Source organism: Tursiops truncatus, chromosome 5 (genome assembly GCF_011762595.2).
Source record: "Tursiops truncatus isolate mTurTru1 chromosome 5, mTurTru1.mat.Y, whole genome shotgun sequence".
In the NCBI taxonomy this organism is placed as follows: domain Eukaryota; kingdom Metazoa; phylum Chordata; class Mammalia; order Artiodactyla; family Delphinidae; genus Tursiops; species Tursiops truncatus.
Genome location: NC_047038.1, coordinates 128,451,254 through 128,474,032, shown reverse-complemented (window position 1 = coordinate 128,474,032; position 22,779 = coordinate 128,451,254). Strand labels below are relative to the sequence as shown.

The 22,779-nt window shown below is 38.3% G+C and overlaps 1 protein-coding gene across 5 annotated transcripts in view; it reads left to right on the top strand.

Moving 5' to 3' along the window:
* The first annotated feature begins 627 nt into the window (after nucleotides 1–627).
* The window catches only part of CCSER1 (coiled-coil serine rich protein 1), a 1,269,753-nt gene continuing 1,247,601 nt past the window's right edge, over nucleotides 628–22,779 (top strand). For all 5 annotated transcript variants that reach the window (XM_019926423.3, XM_019926422.3, XM_073805586.1 and 2 more), the window contains exon 1: nucleotides 628–761. The gene's annotated coding sequence lies outside the window, so the exon portion shown is untranslated. The remainder of the gene's footprint in view (nucleotides 762–22,779) is intronic.

The window sequence follows — 22,779 nt, the reverse complement described above, 5'->3', positions numbered from 1 at the left end:
ATTACCGGGGCCCCTTCGCAGAGCTTCAGATTCTCCCTCTCTAACACTTTTGACCTGCCAATGCACTTGGACTCGACGCACTCATGAGGATGGGCTGAGTGCAAAGCCAAGTCAGCACGACAGGATGCGGCTTCCCCTAAAATGAAAACTCAGCAACGGGCCAGCAGTGGGTGTGCGCGCGTTAAAAGCAAGAGTATGCGTGCGTGGCAACCCGCGGCCTCAGTTGGCCGAGCGCCGTCCTCGGAGCCATCCACGCCCCGCCCCAGTTTAACCCCTCCCTCCGCCCCAGTTTAACTCCTCCCCCGCTCCGCTCCTATAAAAGCTGCGCTCGCCGCCGCCCTCCTTACAGTCAGGGAGCGCGGCCTAGCCGGGAGGTGGCTCCGTTATCCCCCACTCAGTCGCACTCCGCGCACTCACACACTTGGAAGCGCCTCCCCACGTCCCTCCCCTGCCCTCCTCTTGCTCCGCTCTTCCCTCTCTCACCACGAACAGTCGCCGACCGACTGCCAATCCGCCTCTCGCTCTCTCCCTCTCTCCACAACATGACTGCCTGGGAAGCGGTGGCTCAGGCAGAGCAGCAGGAGGATTATTAAATAACGCAGCTCGACTCTGTTCAACTGGGAGTGGAGAGAAGGAGCCCAACGGCCAAGGCAGGGAGGGAGGGCAGAGTAGGGGGGCCAGGAAGGACAACCCCCGTGCTCCGAAGACAGAAATCCCCGCGTGCCCGGGAGAAGCCTAACAAGCGCCGCGGAGCCCTCCAGGTAGTAACGCCCCCGGTGCCCCCGCGCCCGGAGGGTCGCGCTTCGCGTCGCCGCGACACTGGCGCTGGCCTCAGGCGGACGCGGGAGGACCGCCCGGCGGCTGGCCGAGCTGTGACCGGGCCGCCCCGGAGCAGCCCGCGCACAGGCCAGGGGCGCCGGCCGTGGGCCCGGCGTGCGCGGCGCGGAGACCTGGCCTCGCGGGCGGGGAGGGAGGGAGGCGGACGGGCTCGCTTCTCCGCCGGCGCGCGACTCCCCGCGTGCTGCGTGGCCTTTTCCTCCGCGCTCTTGAGCGCTCGGCTCCTCGCGGCCGCGGCCGCCACTCCGGGGCGATGCGGAGCGCGGCCGGCCGAGAAGGCAAGAGTTGGCGCAGGCTGGTGGCCGCTCCCCTCCCTCGCCGCTCGCTTCCCGCAGGTAGGGGCGGCCGGGCAGCGCTGACGCCGGGGGCTGCGGGCGCCCGGGCGGGGGCGGGGACGTGGGAGGGGGAAGAGGAAGGAGGGGGCGGGGAGCCGCAGTGCCCGAGCCTGGACGTCCTCTCTCCTCCACCCGCTCGTTCTCCGGCGCTGGCTTCCTGGGTTTGGGGTCAGACGCTCCCCAGCGGCGGCAGGAACAGCAGCGACTTAGCGTGAACAAATTGCTTTGTGGTGGCGTGTCAAGGGCTCCAGGGAGGGGTGTCTGTGAGTGTGAGTGTGCGTTCGCGCTCCTGACTAATCAAAGCGTTGGTTCCCCGGGAAAGGAAATCAGTCCCGATCTGAAACCGCAGGTGTCCCCTTGCTCCGCCTCCCGCCACCTTTTGGCATGTGTCCCAGGACTCGTACAAGCAGTGCTATCAGGGGCAGGTGTGCGAGATGGGGTGACGGAGGGATTTGTGAATGGTGTTGCCCTGCGCGTGGAGGCTGAGCCTTGCTGATGTAGAGGACGAGGTATCCAGAGTGAGAAGAAAGGCTATTTACGGCAGAGTTGTGAAATTTCTGCGGGTTTCCTTCCGTGGTTCCTGAGCTTCTCTCTCGCCCTCTCTCCACCTCTCTCTCTCTCTGTTCCTCTCTCCCATGTCTCCCCTTTTCTTTCTCAGAATTAGAAGCAATTCTGGTTTCCATTTCCCCTCCCCATCGTGGGGCATTGAATATGAGGTGAAGGAAGTCAGAAAATCACTTGTCATTTTACAGGTAGAAAAAAAATGCTTCTTAGAAGTTACCTATCTCTTGCCCTTTAATGTTTGTATGTACTTATTCTACACTCCTCCTACCTCTTCAGGCCACCAATAACAACACCTACAGGTAGAAAGTACCTACTTGGTTTCAACAGCTTTCATTTCTAATATCTTTACAGTTGGATACCTTCCCAGTGATATGTAACTCATATCCTCCATTTCTACCCCTAAGAAAGGCTATTAAAAATAATGCGCACACATTTTACCATAAAGATGGTTTTATTGAAAGCCTTGGGGAAGAAAGAGAAGCAGACACCTAGTGAGTTTATATCGATTATTACTGATGAGAATTACAACTAGCTATTAAGAAAAGACCTAAAATACTATTAATCTAGTCTACAACATAATTAATTTGTTTCGGTTTCTTTTTGCTTTATGACAGGCAAAAATTCCAAAGACATGACTTGAAGCTTGGAAATGCCTTAGGACAGTGTCTGCCAACTATGCTTTAGCAACTTTATGTTTGTTCTTAGAAGTAGCAACCTGTGTTTTCATGGAACCGATGACGGGGTTGTGACGGAGATAGTAGGACAGTGTCCTTATTATTTTAAATTGGGATGTCTTTAAGCACCTGCCAAGTACAGTGTTTTTAAAGCATTGAAATTCCATATTGCAACCGCCGGTTCAGTAATTTCACGGAGAAGAAAGAGAAGTAGACGGACCAACTTATTGTCAGAGTGATTTGTCTTCATTTGGTATTAATTAAGGAGCTCCTTATTTTGATCAAAACATGCCAACTGTTGTTTTTTTCCAGTGCAAAAGTAGCTTTCCTTTAACAGTCCTGTTTATTTGGAAGACAGAGCAGTGTTAAGGATTTGTTATTTTGATTTGGTTAGATTCATGTTGGTTTAAAATACATTTTTAGCATTGGAGCATGTGCAGTTTTTATATATCACATTAAAACTTGAACTGAGCGCCGCACTCTGAGGGCTGTTACCTTCACTTTCCTGAATCACTGGAATGTAGAAGTAATGGGGAATTTTAAAATGTGCTTGATGAATTATATTATTGCAGTCATTAAAAGTCACATTTATGAATACTTCTTTGACACCATTAGAGAATCAGCAACTGTTTATTATTTTAATAATGAATTTTTTACTGTAGAATGTTAATTTATATCAAACTTGTGAAGTAGAAAATGAAAAAATATTACATTTTATAGATATTGAACTCCTTATTGCATTTTATCACATAGTGTTCATAATAAAGGGCCTGTCATGTGCAAGATACTATCTAGGTACATAGGACTTCCTTGCTTCCTGCCCTTCAGGAGCTTACTCTCCAGTTGGGGCAAATCTGATGCGCATGGTTGAACAAAGTTAGCAAACCTTGACAATAAGAGGTTGCATGTCTAATGAAGACTGCAGGAGTTCAGAGCATGACAATAACATTTCATACTGGATTTTGTCTGAAAAGACTTCCGGCGTAGGTAAGACTTGCTTGGTTTTGATCTTAAAGGATAAATAGGATTAGTGGCTTGTGGATGAGAATATAAGGTATAAGATGTAAGTCTCCTGGAATTGTAGAAAAGAACATAAGATTTAAGACAGATAAGTTTGTTTTGAAATAGATTTTGATATTGCAAAGTGGTTGAATTTGTTGTGCAAAGTGCAGGTGAGTCTTTTTTTGATGAACAACATTCTGTATGCTGCATTCTTGGAATTGTCAATATTTCTGTACCTAAGAAGACAAATTTTTGATTTTATCTTGCCTTTTAATGAAAAATGTGCTTTATATGCATTTATAAAGAATAATTACTCTAAATATTTAAATATACCACATCACAGTAAAGTATTGCATTTCGTATTAATAACAAGGTGGCATGTACATGAAGTGAGGTGTTTGAGTTACATCCTTAGCCAATTCTCCTTAGATTTGCTCTAAAGGAAAGAGTATGAGGTATGTAAAAGAACGACTGTATTCATAGTGAGCAGTCATTGAATGCTTAATATTTTATTCATATAAAATGTGTAACTCATTAATATACTTTCTATAATATTTTTATTTTAAAGTTATTAGAATGCATCTGCATAATAGTTAATCTATCTTTACATTATTTTCCATGAATATATAGCTATGATATAGGGCCTATGGGGAACAATTTTAGAATTGTAGTGACAGTTTTAAAGATGTTTTAATTGTCTTCTAGTAAATAGATTGTATTACTAATAAGAGCATGCTCTGTCTCTGAGCATTTTGAACTTAGTTATTTGCTTTTTGTGTATATATTTGTTTATATATATATATATATATATATATATATATATATATATAAAAGTAAACACAAAACTGTTTAAAATGCATTTCCCCATTTTAAGACCACAAGGGGAAAGATCTGAATTGACATTGAGCCTGTCTATTCAATATGACACCTGAGAAGTATGTTATGGTGACAATAAGGAAATAGTACAAATATTAGATATCACTTTCAATAAATAACAGAGTAGAATTACTTTCAGATTAGTTGAATTAAAAGATTTGCATATATATTTTGTCAACAGTGAATAGATAGGAGTTATTACAGAAGTGAAAATCCTATTAAATCACCTATTTCATATTCATGCAGGAATGGGATGATTTCCAATGTAGTCAAAGTACAGACCAGTGTATCTGTTAATTGGTCTCTTTTGAGTTTGGTTTTGGACTATATGTCACAGGTGTATCACTTTGATAATCTCTCCTACTATATGACTGACAGCTTCTGTGTGATTTCCTTACTGGATAGTGACAAAATCTATTTGCTTTATATTGAGGATGTATGCTTCTATCAGCAATATTATCTTCACTATGCGAGAGTGTCAGTTAACAATAAAACATGAAGTCTGCGGTGGGAGAAGCAGTGAGAAAAGATGAGATTGATGAAAGACACTAATGAAAGAAACATACTTCAATATATAGCTTAAACTAACTATAAAACTGTAAAGCTGACCAATCTAAGCTGCAGTTGATACAGTACCAGCATATTGCTATCAGTTCTCACTTTAAAATGACTGTATTTCATTTTAAGCTGTTTTCATATGTGGGCTAAACAAAATGGCAAAAAAAAAAAAAGTGGTGGTTGAAAATGTTTACTAGGATCTGTGGTATTACAATTAAAAAAAATCATTTCTGCTTAGGTCTTTGACAGATAAAGTTTGTTGTTTGGCCAAATTCCTGGCCCTATATTTAGATTAACTTAAAATGTACTTTTTTGTTTTGTGTTATTTACACTGTACTAACAATTTTGAAATTTTAATTAAACTTATTAAAATATTTGAACACTGTAACTGTGTTCTGATCTTAAATAAAATCTAAACGTCATTTATAAGGAAACATTTTTGTTACCTAATGGCAAATTCTTAACCTAGGGCAGTAGTTCTCAAAATGCGGTTCCGTGAGCGGTAGCACCAGTGAACTCGTTAAAATGCAATTCCACTGGATGATTGAACCAGAAACTCTGCGCTGGGGTCCCCGACATGATTCTCACACACTCTAAAGTTTGAGAACCACTGACCTCGAATATCTTATAGTGAAACTTGAAGACTGTGTTTTCTACCTATTTTGTATCTAAATACTTTCCTCAACTGGTAGAGATAACTAAGCTTTAACTATTTAGACCTAGAAAATATTACATTCTCCATCAGAAGAATTACATCTTAATTAAAAACAAAAACAAAAACGACTTTCTAATTCCTGTGCACATGTTTGTTGTTGATTGGGGAAGCAATACATAAGTGTGGAATTTAACTGGACAGTAATGACCTCAGACTGACCTTATTGGTAGTCATTTATAAGGCAAAAAATATGCACAGTGTACAAAGGTTGACCATTTTTTGTTTAGTTTTGTTGACTCATGTGATATTTTTCGTCTTGGCATTTATAATCATCTTCTCTGGGTAAGACTACAGTTATTTTAGCTGCTCAACAATAGCTTCACCAGTGTGGAATGTTCTCTCAGATGTTCTTACTACTAAAATAAATTTTAGACCACATCTGTACATCCTTCAAGATTAAAGATAATGTGTTCAAATCCTGTGTCTCTCTTAGTATCCTTGTCCCTCACTTCATCCTCCCTCCCCCCTCCACTCCCCCAACCCCTGCCTTTCAGATATGAGCTCAATCATCCCTTCTCTAAGGAAACCTTCCTTGGCCTCCTTTGCTACATTAGTTGCCCTATTATATATTGTTTTAGTTCCATGTTCTTCTACCTTGTGGTACTCATTGCAGTTTAATTTTATGTGTATTTGTGTGATTGGTTCAGAATCATCAGGATTTAACGGTGGCCAGCACATAAATAAATATCGGTTGAATAACTGTCTGCCTTCGTTCTAAGGGTATTTTATGTTTTTCCAAAGACTGACACTTTAAAAAGTATTTTAAAATAAAGGGAGTCCTAGAATATATGTAAACACGGGCGTTGTTTTCCTTTATATTTTGCAAATTATGAGATGTTTATTAACAACAGCAGCAATGGCTGTAATGTGCTGAACATGTCTTCCATGTTAAGCACTTTATATATGTTATGCCATGCAATTCTCTTAACATTATAAAGTTTTGTGTGTATTTTAGAGATGAGGAAACTGACACTCTGTTCTGTGCTCTGCCAAAGCTACCGACACCAAACATTGATTTTTTTTTTTTTTTTTACAATGATGAAGAAATTATGAAACCAGTGGACAGAAAACGTGAAGGAGTGTATTTTCTTCTTATTCCTGATTTGACTCAGGGCCCAGCAATATCTGTGCAGTATTCACCGTGTTGCCACTATCTTCAGCAGTGCTGTTGTTGCTTTTTGGGTGATTGGAAGAAGTGATGGAGGACTTGTAAGGGTGATGCTCCCGTCTTCTTATTGTTCTTTTCAGTACTGATATTTTTTACCCTCAGTGCCACTCAATCACAATTCTTTTACCCCAGCTGGTCAGAATCTCCCAACTTATTAGTGGAAATTTAAGATGTAACCAAGTATAATTTTAAGAATGAGTGCTGGGCTTCCCTGGTGGCGCAGTGGTTGAGAGTCCCCCTGCCGATGCAGGGGACACGGGTTCGTGCCCCGGTCCGGGAAGATCCCACATGCCGCGGAGCGGCTGGGCCCATGAGCCATGGCCGCTGAGCCTGCGCGTCCGGAGCCTGTGCTCCGCAACGGGAGAGGCCACAACAGTGAGAGGCCCGCGTACCGCGCCCCCCCCCACAAAAAAACAATGAGTGCCTTTATGCAGAGAATATTAAGGTATTAGATATTCTTCATATTTGGAGATATGCAGCTTATCTTCTGGAAAAGATCACACAAAGCTTTGAGAACCTTGCTCAAGCAAAGTTGACCTTAGGTGCAGTCTGTTAATTCAACTGTCTCCCATGAGAAAAAAAAAATTACATGATCACATCAGTTTAGTTTCTTTTGGCTTTTAATCTTCAACTTATTTATTTAAATGTGGGTTTAGTCAATGTTCAAATGTTTGAAGCAAAGGGCATATTTAAAAATATTTAAGTATTCTAATTCTGTAGAAGTCCATGGACAGTTAAATTTGGTTATTCTGAAGCCCTCTGCTAGACTAACGGACAAAGTTATATAGTTCATAATGTGTTTAAATCAGTCAATAACATGAATAAAAGTAGATGCCTAATATCAAAAGGAAAAAAATTGGTGTTTCACTGAGTGTGTCTCTTAGGTGAGAGGTTTTGTAGATTTTGTCAGAACCTGTTCTCTGTTGCTGGAATCGTTTAATCATTAACTGGAACCTTAGCCATGCCCCTGATTTAGGACCAATCCTTCTGTGTAGAGGAAGATTGACTAACTTCTCGCCCAACACGTTGGGACTTAACATCAAGCCACCCTTGCTGTCCAGCTCTAATGTTATAATGTGTTTACAGTAATGCCTCTAATAACCGAAACTGATTTCTCACCTAATGTTCTCTCCTGCCTCTTGATAACTTACTCGATATCACCATTTCTCATAGCATTTGAGCAAGGCCTTTCTTTTCTTCTGACAGAGCCTTCTTTATTTCTTTAAGGACTTGGATCATGCTTCTAAACCACCGCACTTCCTGCGCCCTTTTCATCTGCCAGCAGATTCCCCCCCGGCTGCCCTAGTAATTACTTTCCTGGCTGTCATTTCCAGCTCTTAGAGGTGTGCTTCATTTCCAGGGCCCACTCTTGGCCCTCCATGATGCCAGACACTTACGGCATATTGCCCCACCCCCAGATACACAGGTTGGTTGGACTTTCTGGAAGTACTTTCAGCTGGGGTTGTAAAGTGCTTTTCAGACTACAGGGCAAGTCTAGTTCCAGGTTCTGACCATCACCAGACTGCCTCATTTTGCTACATGTTATCTTCCCTTATCTGGCTGTGTCCCACTATAGAGCTACCTCATTCATCATCATTGACAGCAGACATTTTGTAAATGCTTATTATGAATAAGTCAGTCTGTTTCAAGAAGAGTGTACCTCCTATGGTTCCTGTGGCTCCTTAACAGCTTAATCCACGTGAACGGAATACAGATTATTCCATGTCTGGTTTGATTCTTTAGTGTTTGCCTGTTCTCTTATTCTAAGTCACTTGTTTATTTCAAGATGATCTGGCTCTTCTCTATTCTCTTGTGTAACCTTATTTGAATATGACATGTTTGGAAAGTCAAACAGCTGAAGAAACATACTTCAGACTGTGTGATGCCTTCTCTGATTTTCCCCATTTGTTAATGAAACCTAGAGGTATTCCTTTGTTCAGGACGTGTTTGTTAATCCAGGTATACTACCTTAGTTCAACTTTTCTGGGAGTCTTAGTGATACACCTTCCTCATCAACCAAATTCAGACTGGCATGTCATATTTCTTATGTACCTGTTCACTGCAATGAACTCTTTCCTGCAAAGTTAAATACTGTGATTCTGTTAGTGAGTTGTTATTGTTGTATATTTGGCTTTTTTGTTTGGTTTTGGCAGTAGCAGCAAATGATGTATCACAAACCTATGTAAGGATTACAAATAAAATCAAAACAAGTGTAAAAACATGACAGAAATAAATGCAGATGTAGGCTTTGACATTCTAGGCAATTCTTCCTCAAGTATTTTTGTTTGATTGTTTTTTGTTATTTATAGGTAGACAGATTACCAGAACATTAAGTCCTTAAGCCAGAATATATGAAATGTGTTTCGTGAGTACTCTTTTCTAAGATACAGTATTCTTTAGGACATCCAGGAAAAGCTTGAAAGGGAAAAGACATCAGATGAGAAGGTTAAGAAAAGGAAAAACATACCTCTAAACCATACCTCTAAATAAAACTCAAATTCAGTATTAGAAATGCAGACTAAGAGTAACTCACTTCAGGTAAAGTTTCAAAATATCTTATTGATAACAAAACCAATGGGTCTGTACACCAGGATTCCTAAACTTTCAAAGGAATGTTACCTACTGGGCAGATAGCTCAAGAATAGTTATTTGACTTTGTTTTCAATTTTTAATACTATATTCATGTGCAAACAGACCCAAGAAAACTAAACGTATTCACTAATAAGTGAGTTACTTAAAAGTTAGAGCGTACCTCTTATAGCAGTAATTTTAAACATAAAGTATAGATTACTAAACAGGGCCATCAAAAAATCATTACAGATTTGTACACAGCAAACGTATAAACTTATAGCAACATTATGGTTAAAATTAACTTTGAGGGATAGTCCCTGCAGTGTACCTCAAGAGGTAAATATGGTGGTATTGGGAGATATCTTCTTCAACAACACCAGTCAACCTTTTGAAAGAATCAAGGGCCCTGCAGTGGGAGGGTCTAAGTTGATCAGAGGGAGAGTATAATATGAAGCATTCCAGGGGGAAATCGTGACGGTGCCAGGTCCAAGTGCTGCTCAAAACACTGAAGGGATAAAGACAGTATAGCATTAACTATCTAGTGAAGAGTAGGAAGGAGTTGCCTCCCGGGATATTTCTGAGGAGCATCAGGTTCACTGGATGATGACACACAAAATGTAGCCCCAGAAGTCTAACGCAGGAAATGATTCGATGATGTATCTTAAAAGCCAAAGAGTTTTAATTTGAATATAGGATAGATTGGTGAATTTGAAGTTCTGGAGATCCTCCAGCCCCCCTTCCAATCTGCTAGACCTCAGTCTCTCCAGTCACCTTTGAGGCAAGGGAGCTATCCAGGGTACTAGACTCTTGCCAAAATCCTCTCTTGCAAAACTGTGCAAAATACTTTGTTGTTTTTGTTTCTGCTGATCATAGAGCCTGACATTGCAGATGCTGCATCATTCACTTGGAATGACTAACCTTCCATCATTTGGTTTATTCCAGTGGGTCCTTCAAGGCTCAATTCAAATGTAAAATTCAAGGATGCTTACCTCAACCCTGTGTAAGAAGCCTATTCTGAGTGTCAGTAACAGCCTGTGTATATATCATTATCAAATCTCCCTTTAAAGTATCATAATTCACTGCTTGTTTGTGCTTCATGCCCACTGGATTGTGAACTTAATGAGGGCAGGTGTTCTGTGCTTTATTCTCTTTTTCAAACAGCTCATCTAACTCTGTGATGTGAAGATGCTCAGTAATTGATAAATGAATGAATACTGCTTAAGAGTGACTTGAATATTGTACATCTTGTGTGAACTGTTCCCAGTGCTAACCACATCTAGGCTCACTTTGAATACTGCCCTCCATGGCTTTTTCATGGACTGAAAATGTGTTCTTAACTTGGAACCAAGTAACCTAAAATGGCCAAAAGTCTTGAAAAAATGAAAGGAATGGAGGAACTATGGCATACATACCATGGGCGTTAGGGGACAGCAAGGTTTAAGGAAAGTAGCATAGGCTGATATGGAGATTGGGGGCCAAGGGACTGTCTGGTTTGTCATGTCCTCAAACAAGCATCCTGAACATTCACTCCATATTCATTTTCTAAGGCTTCTGGAACTTGCGATCACACATTTCATTGCTCTGAATGTTCAGTGTGGCAATAAGTGATAATGTCATCATAGAAAAACTTTTGTTTACATGGAAGTCATCCTGTCACTGGTGTGATATTGACTTACTGATCACTTTTACATGATGTAGGTAAATTGTGTACCTGACTATATCTTCCCTTATTGGGACAGTGCAAGAATAGTTTAGGTACCACAGTTTTCCTTTTGGTCAGAAATTCCCTGTATTTCAAGTGCATGAACCATAGAAAATGGTTGTGGGGCCTTTTCCTGGGGGATATTTTCACTTTATAGTTCTGCTTTTCACATTTTTGAAGTATAACTACTATCTATCCTGTACATCATGCTATTTCTCTTTCCTGTTTTGATTTTTTTCTTGTACCTATTGCCAGCAGGAATGTTTCAATTATGAAACATAAAAAGAAAAGCTATATATTTTAGTGATTTTTACCCCTTGGCAAAGCTAGTTATATAACTCAGAGAAAAATATGGAGTCAGAATAACTTAGATGTAGAAGAAGGAATTTTAAAAAGTGCTAAAAAATGAATAAAGCAAAAGTTTTCTAAAACCATCTTAACTAAACTCAGTTTGGAAAACTAATACTTTTTTTACTAAGTATTTAGAATTATGCCAAATAATATCATCATTAATTTTAGAGATTAAAAATTGCTAGTCATTTTCTTTTTTTAAAATTTTTAAATTTTATTTTTTTTTATACAGCAGGTTCTTATAAGTTATCCATTTTATACATATTAGTGTATATATGTCAATCCCAATCTCCCAATTGCTAGTCATTTTCTAATAATACTAGAGATGAAACACTCCTATAAAAACTATGGTTCGGTTGCAGCTATTTGCCTACTCACTATTATTATTTACCTTCAGCGCTCGCTGAAAAGTGCTTATGGACAAGAGTGCCAGATCCTGCTGTTCTTCAGCATATCGGACCAGGTCAAGAAACTGAAGCACAGAGAAGTTAAGTAACTTGACCAATATAGAAATCTATTAAATGAAGAACCAGGATCCAAACCAGAGGGCAGACAGCAGAAGTAAGAAGAAGTACAACCTTGCAGCCTGTGGAACAAAAACCACATTCACAGAAAGATAGACAAGATGAAAAGGCATAAGGCTATGTACCAGATGAAGGAACAAGGTAAAACCCCAGAGAAACAACTAAATGAAATGGAGATAGGCAGTCTTCCAGAAAAAGAATTCAGAGTAATGATAGTGAAGATGATCCAGGACCTCGGAAAGAGAATGGAGGCAAAGATCGAGAAGATGAAAGAAATGTTTAAGAAAGACCTAGAAGAATTAAAGAACAAACAAACAGAGATGAACAATACAGTAACTGAAATGAAAACTAAACTAGAAGGAGTCAATAGCAGAATAACTGAGGCAGAAGAATGGATAAGTGACCTGGAAGAGAGAATGGTGGAATTCAGTGCTGTGGAACAGAATAAAGAAAAAAGAATGAAAAGAAATGAAGACAGCCTAAGAGACCTCTGGGACAACATTAAACACAACAACATTCGCATTATAGGGGTTCCAGAAGGAGGAGAGAGAGAGAAAGGACCCAAGAAAATATTTGAAGACATTATAGTCTAAAACTTCCCTAACATGGGAAAGGAAATAGCCACCCAAATCCAGGAAGCACAGAGAGTCCCATACAGGATAAACCCAAGAAGAAACACACCGAGACACATAGTAATCAAATTGGCAAAAATTAAAGACAAAGAAAAATTATTGAAAGCAGCAAGGGAAAAATGACAAATAACATGGAAAGGAACTCCCATAAGGCTAACAGCTGATTTCTCAGCAGAAATTACAAGCCAGAAGGGAGTGGCATGATATACTTAAAGTGATGAAAGGGAAGAACCTACAACCAAGATTACTCTACCCGGCAAGGATCTCGTTCAGATTCGATGGAGAAATCAAACGCTTTATAGACAAGCAAAAGCTAAGAGAATTCAGCACCACGAAACCAGTTCTGCAACAAATGATAAAGGAACTTCTCTAAGTGGGAAACACAGAGAAGAAAAGGACCTACAAAAACAAACCCAAGACAATTAAGAAAATGGTCATAGGAGCATACATATTGATAATTACCTTAAATGTGAGTGAATCCAACCAAAAGACACAGGATCGCTGAATGGATACAAAAGCAAGACCCATATATATGCTGTCTACAAGAGACCCACTTCAGACGTGGGGACACATACAGACTGAAAGTGAGGGGATGGAAAAAGATATTCCATGCAAATGGAAATCAGAAGAAAGCTGGAGTAGCAATACTCATATCAGATAAAATAGACTTTAAAATAAAGAATGTTACAAGAGACAAGGAAGGACACTACGTAATGATCAAGGGATCAATCCGAGAAGAAGATATAACAATTATAAATATATATGCACCCAACATAGTAGCACCTCAATACATAAGGCAACTGCTAACAGCTATAAAAGAGGAAATTGACAGTAACACAACAATAGTGGGGGACTTTAACACCTCACTTACACCAATGGACAGATCATCCAAACAAAATTAATAAGGAAACACAAGCTTTAAATGACAAAATAGGCCAGATAGATTTAATTGATATTTATAGGACATTCCATCCAAAAACAGCAGATTACACTTTCTTCCAAGTGTGCACAGAACATTCTCCAGGATAGATCACATCTTGGGTCACAGATCAAGCCTCAGTACATTTAAGAAAATTGAAATCATATCAAGTATCTTTTCTGACGACAATGCTATGAGATTAGAAATCAATTACAGGGAAAGAAACACAAACACATGGAGGCTAAACAATACATTACTAAATAACCAAGAGATCACTGAAGAAATCAAAGAGGAAATGAAAAAATATCCAGAGACAAATGATAATGAAAACAAAACGATCCAAAACCTATGGGATGCAGCAAAAGCAGTTTTAAGAGCAAAGTTTATAGCTATACAAGCTGACCCCAGGAAGCCAGAAAAATCTCAAATAAACAATCTAACCTTACACCTAAAGGAATTAGAGAAAGAAGAACAAACAAAACCCAGAGTTAGCAGAAGGAAAGAAATCATAAAGATCAGAGCAGAAATAAATGAAATAGAAACAAAGAAAACAATAGCAAAGATCAATAAAACTAAAAGCTGGTTTTTGAGAAGATAAACAAAGTTGATAAACCATTAGCCAGACTCACCAAGAAAAAGAGGGAGAGGACTCAAATCAATAATATTAGAAATGAAAAAAGAGAAGTTACAACAGACACGGCAGAAATACAAAGCATCCTAAGAGACTACTACAAGCAACTCTGTGCCAATAAAATGGAAAACCGGGAAGAAATGGACAAAATCTTAGAAAGGTGTAACCTTCCAAGACTGAACCAGGAAGAAACAGAAAATATGAACAGACCAATCACAAGTAATGAAATTGAAACTGTGTTTAAAAATCTTCCAACAAACAAAAGTGCAGGACTAGATGCCTTCACAGGTGAATTCTATCAAACATTTAGAGAAGAGTTAACACCCATCCTTCTCAAACTCTTCCAAAAAATTGCAGAGGAAGGAACACTCCAAAACTCATTCTATGAGGCCACCATCACCCTGATACCAAAACCAGACAAAGATACTACAAAAACAAAAATGGCAGGCCAATATCACTGATGAATTTAGATGCAAAAATCCTTAACAAAATGCTAGCAAACAGAATCCAACAGCACATTAAAAGGATCATACATCTGATCAAGTGGGGTTTATCCCAGGGATGCAAGGATTCTTCAGTATACACAAATCAATCAATGTGATACACCATATTAACAAATTGAAGGATAAAAACCATCTGGTCATCTCAACAGACGCAGAAAATGCTTTTTACAAAATTCCACACAATTTTTATTTTATGATAAAAACTCTCCAGAAAGTGGGCATAGAGCGAACCTCCCTCAACATAATAAAGGCCATATATGAGAAACACACAGCAAATATCATTCTCAATGGTGAAAAACTGAAAGCATTTCCTCTAAGATCAGGAACAAGACAAGGATGTCCACTCTCACCACTGTTATTCAACATAGTTTTGGAAGTCCTAGCCATGGCAATCAGAGAAAAAGAAATAAAAGGAATACAAGTTGGAAAAGAAGAAGTAAAGCTGTCACTGTTTGCAGATGACATGATACTATACATAGAGAATCCTAAAAATGCCAGCAGAAAACTATTAGAGCTAAACAATGAATTTGATAAAGTTGCAAGATACAAAGTTAATGCACAGAAATCTCTTGCATTCCTATACACTAATGATGAAAAATCTGAAAGAGAAATTAAGGAAACCCTCCCATTTACCATTGCAACAAAAAGAATAAAATACCCAGGAATAAACCTACTTAAGGAGGCAAAAGACCTGTATGCAGAAAACTGTAAGACACTGATGAAAGAAATTAAACATGATACCAACAGATGATGAGATATACCATGTTCTTGAGTTGGAAGAATCAATATTTTGAAAATGACCATGCTACCCAAAGCAATCTACATATTTAATGCAATCCATATGAAATTACCAATGGCCTTTTTACAGAATTAGAACAAAAAATCTTAAAATTTGTATGGAGACACAAAACACCCCGAATAGCCAAAGCAGTCTTGAGGGAAAAAAACAGAGCTGGAGGAATCAGACTCCCTGACTTCAGACTATACTATAAAGCTACAGTAATGAAGACAATATGGTACTGGCACAAAAACAGAAAGATAGATCAATGGAACAGGGCAGAAAGCCCAGAAATAAACCCATGCACCTGTGGTCATCTAATTTCTGGTGACAAAGGAGGCAAGGATATACAATGGAGAAAGGACAGTCTCTTCAATAAGTGGTGCTGGGAAAACTGGACAGCTACATGTAAAAGAATGAAATTAGAATACTCCCTAACGCCATACACAAAAATAAACTCAAAATGGATTAGAGACCTAAATGTATGACTGGGCATTATAAAACTCTCAGAGGAAAACATAGGAAGAACACTCTTTGACATAAATCACAGCAAGAAATTTTTTGATCCACCTCCTACAGTAATGGAAATAAAAACAAAAATAAACAAATGGGACCCAATGAAACTTCAAAGCTTTTGCACAGCAAAGGAAACAGTAAACAAGACGAAAAGACAACCCTCAGAATGGGAAAAAAAAATTGCAAATGAATCATCGGACAAAGGATTAATCTCCAAAATATATCAACAGCTCATGTAGCTCAATATTAAAAAAGCAAACAACCCAATACAAAAATGGGCAAAAGACCTAAATAGACATTTTTCCAAAGAAGACATACAGATGGCCAAGAGGCACATGAAAAGCTGCTCAACATCACTAATTATTGGAGGAATGCAAATCAAAACTACAATGAGGTATCACCTCACACCAGTTAGAATGGGCATCATCAGAAAATCTACAAACAAGAAATGCTGGAGAGGGTGTGGAGAAAAGGGGACTCTGTTGCACTGTTGGAAGGAATGTACATTGATACAGCTACTATGGAGAACAGTATGGAGGTTCCTTAAAACACTAAAAATAGAACTACCATATGACCCATCAATCTCACTACTGGGCATATACCTTGAGAAAACCATGATTCAAATAGACACATGCACCTCAATGTTCATTGCAGCGTTATTTACAATAGCCAGGTCATATGGAAGCAACCTAAATGCTCATCGACAGACAAATGGATAAAGAAGATGTGGTACATATATACAATGGAATATTACTCAGCCATATAAAGGAACAAACTTGGGTCAGTTGTAGAGACGTGGATGGATCTAGAGACTGTCACACAGAGTGAAGTAAGTCAGAAAGAGAAAAATATCGTATATTAACGCATATATGTGGAACCTAGAAAATGGAACCGATGAACCAGTTTGCAGCACAGAAGTTGAGACACAGAAGTAGAGATAAAACGAATGGACACCAATGGGGGAAAGTGGCGGGGGTTGGGTGTGGTGGTGTGATGAATTGGGTGATTGGGATTGACCGTGTATACAGTGATGTATATAAAATGGATGACTAATACGAAAAAAAAAATACTATGGTTTAATCCATCTAAAAGTAAAGTTGCCTTAAAACTGTCTCAAGAGTACATATGATGTATGCTTACAGTTTAGGTGTTTTATAATGTAACTGTTAGGAGAAAAAGGTGAATTTTAGGCACCATGTGGATCGTTTGCGTTGTGTAAGCGTAGCCCTAGGACTCCTCAGCTCTCAGTCAGACCTAGGACTCCTTAGGGACCAAAAGTGATGGTTGCCTCTGATTTAGACTATGGCCATGAAAAGATGGGGGCCTGCTATGATTACATTCTTCTTTTCTTCTTCAACATAATAAAGTAATGCAATTTACACCCCCGACCAAAACCGGTTTAAGTGCTTGTACTAATATCAGTGAATTAAAATTTTTTTGACATTGTTTGACATTAAGTCAAAACTTGGATCAATCTTTGTTAAATATGTATATGTACAGACATACACATGTATATAGCAATGTGTTTTTCTATAATGGGATTTGTCTTATAAAATTTTTTCCTAATAATGCAGGTGTTTTTTAGTTTTTTTTTTTTTTTGTGAGGGGAACACGTGCATCAGTTAGTGCTCTTCAGAAAAACAGAGCCAACTGTGTATATATCCATATCACCTGTCTACAAGAAGATTCATTTTAAGGAATTAGTTTGTGTGATTCTGGTGGCTGGCAAATCTGAACTCTGTAGGGCCAGCCAGCAGGCTGGAAAATCAGGCAGGATTTCTGTGTTACAGTTTGAGGCAGCATTCCTTCATCTCCAGGAAATTTCAGTTTTTGCTTTTAGGCCTTCAACTGATTCAGTGAGATCCACCCACATTATTGAAGGTGATCTGCTTTACTTAATGTCAAATGATTATAGACATTAATCATGTTTACAAAATACTTTTCACAGCAACATCTAGGTTAGTGTCTGACCAAACATTTGGGCACCATAGCTAAGCCAGAATTTCACATACCATTTAACCATCACAGAGGGTGACGGATAATATGGTAACAAGCCCTTTCTAGTTTACATGATAAGTTTGTGCATACATTTTTTTCCTTTGGCCAGATATACTTTAGCATTATTCATATTTGTAGGCATAGATCGTCATTCATCTGTTCCTTATACGTTTTGTAATCATTTATTAAGCATGCACTTTGTACAAGAGACAATACTAGGCCACTGAATAACTTCAAAAAGTGAACGACAGAGGCTATGTCTTCTAAGTGTTTTAATTCTAGTGGAAGAGCCATAGTATAATAGATGACTGTATGATAAGTAAATCTGCAGAGTAGAAATGTGTGTTTTTCAGTCATGTCAATTAAATGTCATTTCCCTCATGAGCAATCAAAAAATAATTCACGACAATGGTTAATATGCCAAGTTGCTACGCTTATTAATTTAAGGATGACTCATATGTAAAATTGAATTATGAAAGTATGGTTGCCACTGCAGGTCAACTTCATTTAGACGGTGTTGGCCATGTATGCTTTCAGTCTAGCACATTAAAGGATTTGTATTCAGCTTATGCAAAGGTGATTCAGTATATACTCAAACAGGTCTGACAAGTGGGCTGTCATGTTTTATTGATGATCTTGTACTTTACATAGCATAGAGCAATAAATATTTTCCTTACAGCCTCCAAATGGTTGTTTTCTCATAGCACTTTCTCCTTCCAAAACTACATTTTATTTCTCTTTTATTATTCAATGAATGTGAACTTCTCTGCCTGGCTTTTGAAGCCCTCTGTAAACTCGCCACACTTTACTAATCCAAACATAGATCTTCTACTTTGTTAAGGTCATGTAACTTAGAACACTCTCACATATGCAGCATATGCATTTAATCCTTTCTGTTTATGCAAATCTCAGCTGTCATTACAGGCCTGGCTCCATGAACCTTCCATGACAACTCTAACCCGCCTAGGGAGTTTCCTTTGTTGCACTCTGAGTTGCAAGCAATACCTAGTTGGCACCAGACAATTAAGTACAGTCTGTTCTGCTGTAATGCATTTTTCTGTAATGTGAATTAGCTCCTACAGGATTGATGAATAGGGGAATTACGTTAGTAAAATGTGGAATTTGGTTCATGTGTGATTTCTCCCCAGCATAATATTCAGCTTTACCAGGTAATTACAGCCGCACGCAAAGTATACTAATACAGGCAAATGCAAAATACAATAGAGGAATACCCTTTTCACCTAACTGCTTTCACCTTTTTTTTTTTTTTGCGGTATGTGGGCCTCTCACTGTCGTGGCCTCTCCCATCGCGGAGCACAGGCTCCGGACGCGCAGGCTCAGCGGCCATGGCTCACGGGCCCAGCTGCTCCGCGGCATGTGGGATCTTCCCGGATCGGGGCACGAACCCGCGTCCCCTGCATCGGCAGGCGGACTCCCAACCACTGCGCCACCAGGGAAGCCCTACTTTCACCTTTTTTATAAAATAGGAAAAAGTTTATGTATTTCCTGTATTATTTCTTTTTATAATTAGAGATTTTACATGTCTTTTTAGGCATACGGTGTTTTTATAAAAATTGTTTTGGTTTTGTTTAGAACTTTGTGATATAAATACATAGATTTTTGAGTGTTTCTGCAAAGCCCTAATTTTGGGGTATAAGCTCTGTTGTATTTATTGTGCAGTTTTTCAGAATGAAAGGACATATATGTTGCAATAGCAGGAATTGAGAAAATTTACTTCAAATCACTCAATATTTATGGAGCATCCACTCTGTGCCACACACTAGTGTTGATGTTGGATGTATGAAAAATGAGCAAGGCTTACTTTTGAGTACCTAGGAGACTAAGCCAAATTCCTGTATGATGGTGGTTCTTTTGCTTACTTAGCTCAGTGGACTAGGACGAAGAGAGAATATAAGAAGTAACTGTGACATTTGTGTGTGTTCCTCATACTGCCTGGAGTGCTCTCTCATTCATGCTTTCTTTAGCCAGTTTCTTCCCAAGCTTCATCTCTCAATTCAAACATCTTTTCTTTATACTATTTTAATCTCACATGGCATGAGGTACCTTTCTTTGATAGCACTCAAGGTAGCTGTTATTTTCAATTCTTTGTGATATTATTTAGATAATATTTTTCTTAGACTGCTCCTGAGAACAGAGATCATGTTTATTTATTCCCATTGTTGTAGTCTCATTTTCTGGCAACTAGGTAAACAGACACGAACACAACAGGTATTAATATAATAAATGTAATACATATTATATATAGATATGTATAGCAGGTATTCATTCACTAATTTTTTATTTGTGTGAATGGCTTTCTTTATTTTTTAACTACTGAACTTTAAATATTCTTCCTGGAATGAATAATTTTTTTCTATCCATGTCACTTTTGTATCACCACATTTCCTGGTAGTGTATGAATTTGTTGAAATTTTTGTCTTATATTTTTTATACATTTTAATTAAATATATTATAGAAAGAAAAATATTTTAGGCCTCAGAATTTCTTATGTTTATATTTTCTAGAAATTGCAAAATGTTTTATGAAACACACAGAGCTTGGAGAAGCTTAGAGAAGTATAGAACAGTATTTTTATTATTTATTTTTTTACTTAGTATTTGAGTGAGAAGGATGACTTGAACAAGGCCCTTAAAGTAAAAATCTAAAAGAAGTAATTGACAATTTTGGAGGAAAATATTGATATTTTTAATGAAAGTTAAGAATATCTGAACATCATAGGGCACCATAAGTTAACAGACAAATCACAGAGAAGAAAATATTTACAAGGAATATAACTGGTTAAGTACCCAGAATATGTAAGAAAGGCACCAACCCAACAGTAGTATGTTCAACTATCCAATAGAAAAAAAAAAGAGTAAAAGATATATAGTGGCAGGTTCTTCACATTAGACTTTTTCTCATGTTTAAATTTAACAAATGAAAAGAATAATGATCTTTTTTTTTTTGCGGTACGTGGGCCTCTCACTGTTGTGGCCTCTCCCGTTGCGGAGCACAGGCTCCGGACGCGCAGGCTCAGCAGCCATGGCTCACGGGCCCAGCCGCTCCGCGGCATGTGGGATCTTTCCAGACCGGGGCACGAACCCATGTGCCCTGCATCGGCAGGCGGACTCTCAACCACTGCGTCACCAGGGAAGCCCCAAGAATATGATCTTTACATCATCTTTTTCCTCCGAAAATCATCTGTCCTACAGTACTTATTACTTCTGATTTTGTCTGGAGAAACAGTTACCATCATGTTGTAAGTTTGGTCCACCAGCTTTTACTTGGTTCAAGGAATAGAGCACAAAAAAGCTGTGAGTTAAATAATAAAAGACAGGTGGGGATTGGAAGATTAATTTACTATTGATAATTCTGTTAACTTTCAACTGTTATTGGCGTTGGCTAAGGTAAATCAGTGTACCTTTAATATTAGCCAATTTTGATGTGACCAGAGAATGTTCATAAAATACCTTAATAGTTGATGATTATTTATCCAAACGATGATATATCTATTAGAAGAGCATGCTTCTGAAAATATTACACTAGAAGATGATCAGTTTTCCTTAACTTGAAGATGTGGCACTGCTTTGGCCAGTCTCTGACTTTTGCTGAATCAGCATCAATGCTGCTATTAATCTCTGAAAAAACACACAGATAACTTCCCTTTTAAGACACTATGATATCCTTAAAAAAGTATTTTTAATATAGGATTAACCATTCATTTTCATGATCTTAATAGTTTATGAAGTTAAACCATAGTGGTTCTTTTGATTGTCTTCAGGCTACTACTTGTATTTTGGTTTGTTTATTTATTTACTGGTTTAGCGATTTATTTACTATTTATTTACTTTTAGAACTTTGTTTACAAACTTATAAACTTAACAGTTATTGAGTATCTTTTATGTGCAAGACTCAGTGCTAAGTGCTCAACTTCATGCTCTCATTTTATTCTTAAGACAAATCAATAAGATAGGTTGTTTTCAATTTCCATTTTGGGTTGTAAAAATTGAGGCATAGAAAAATCAGACAATTTGTCAGTGACTGCATAGCTTGTGTGTGATGGATAACTTATTTCATCTCATCTATGTAGCTGCTTATTATATCAAATAAAGTATTCCATTATAAAAAATTCTTTTACAAACCAGAGGTTATTTCCGGCTTATTAAAATATGCACCTAGTACCCATAGATGTACAAATAATGTTGGCAATGATCAAGCACCTAAGAGGCTAATATAAATTATTCTGAAAAAATAACTTTTATTAAATATATGCCTCAAAATCACTAGTATTTGATGAAATCAGTGTACTGGAAGCAAGAGGCTTAACGTCCTAAAAAAATCTACATGACAAAATTATTTCAGGTTTGAAAATGAAATGAATACATCAATACACATAAATACTTAGAGTAATTTTTACATTTATATAGAAAAACAGAAAGGCCGTGCCATTGGGTATACTAATGTGACTTCATTAAAAGAAAAATAGTACTGCATATGATTGTGAACTTATGTAGGTTAGAATGTGAGTTATTTTGAGCAAGATAAGTTATTAGAAGAGATTGTTTCAAGAGTGAATTTTAGTAACAACTTTTAAAGTTACAGGCACCTTTTGGGAGTTGAGGAAATTAAATAGGTCCTTTTTTCCCCCCAAATAAGCATGTGTGCATAAACAAAAAAAATAGTGTTTGTAAATTCTAGTAGTTTGTAGATTGCCCAGAGTGTCCATGGATTTACTTTGAAAAACTCAGTACTAGTCTCTTGAAAATATTCAATCAGAAAATAATAATAATTTTGTAAAAATCATTTGCATTGTTAGTATACTTGGGTCGACAATGTAGTAAAAAAAAAAAGGCACATAGGAATGCATATTCTATAGAAAATGTAGATTTTATGGTGCAGGGTTGGTACAGATTTGCTCCTGACAT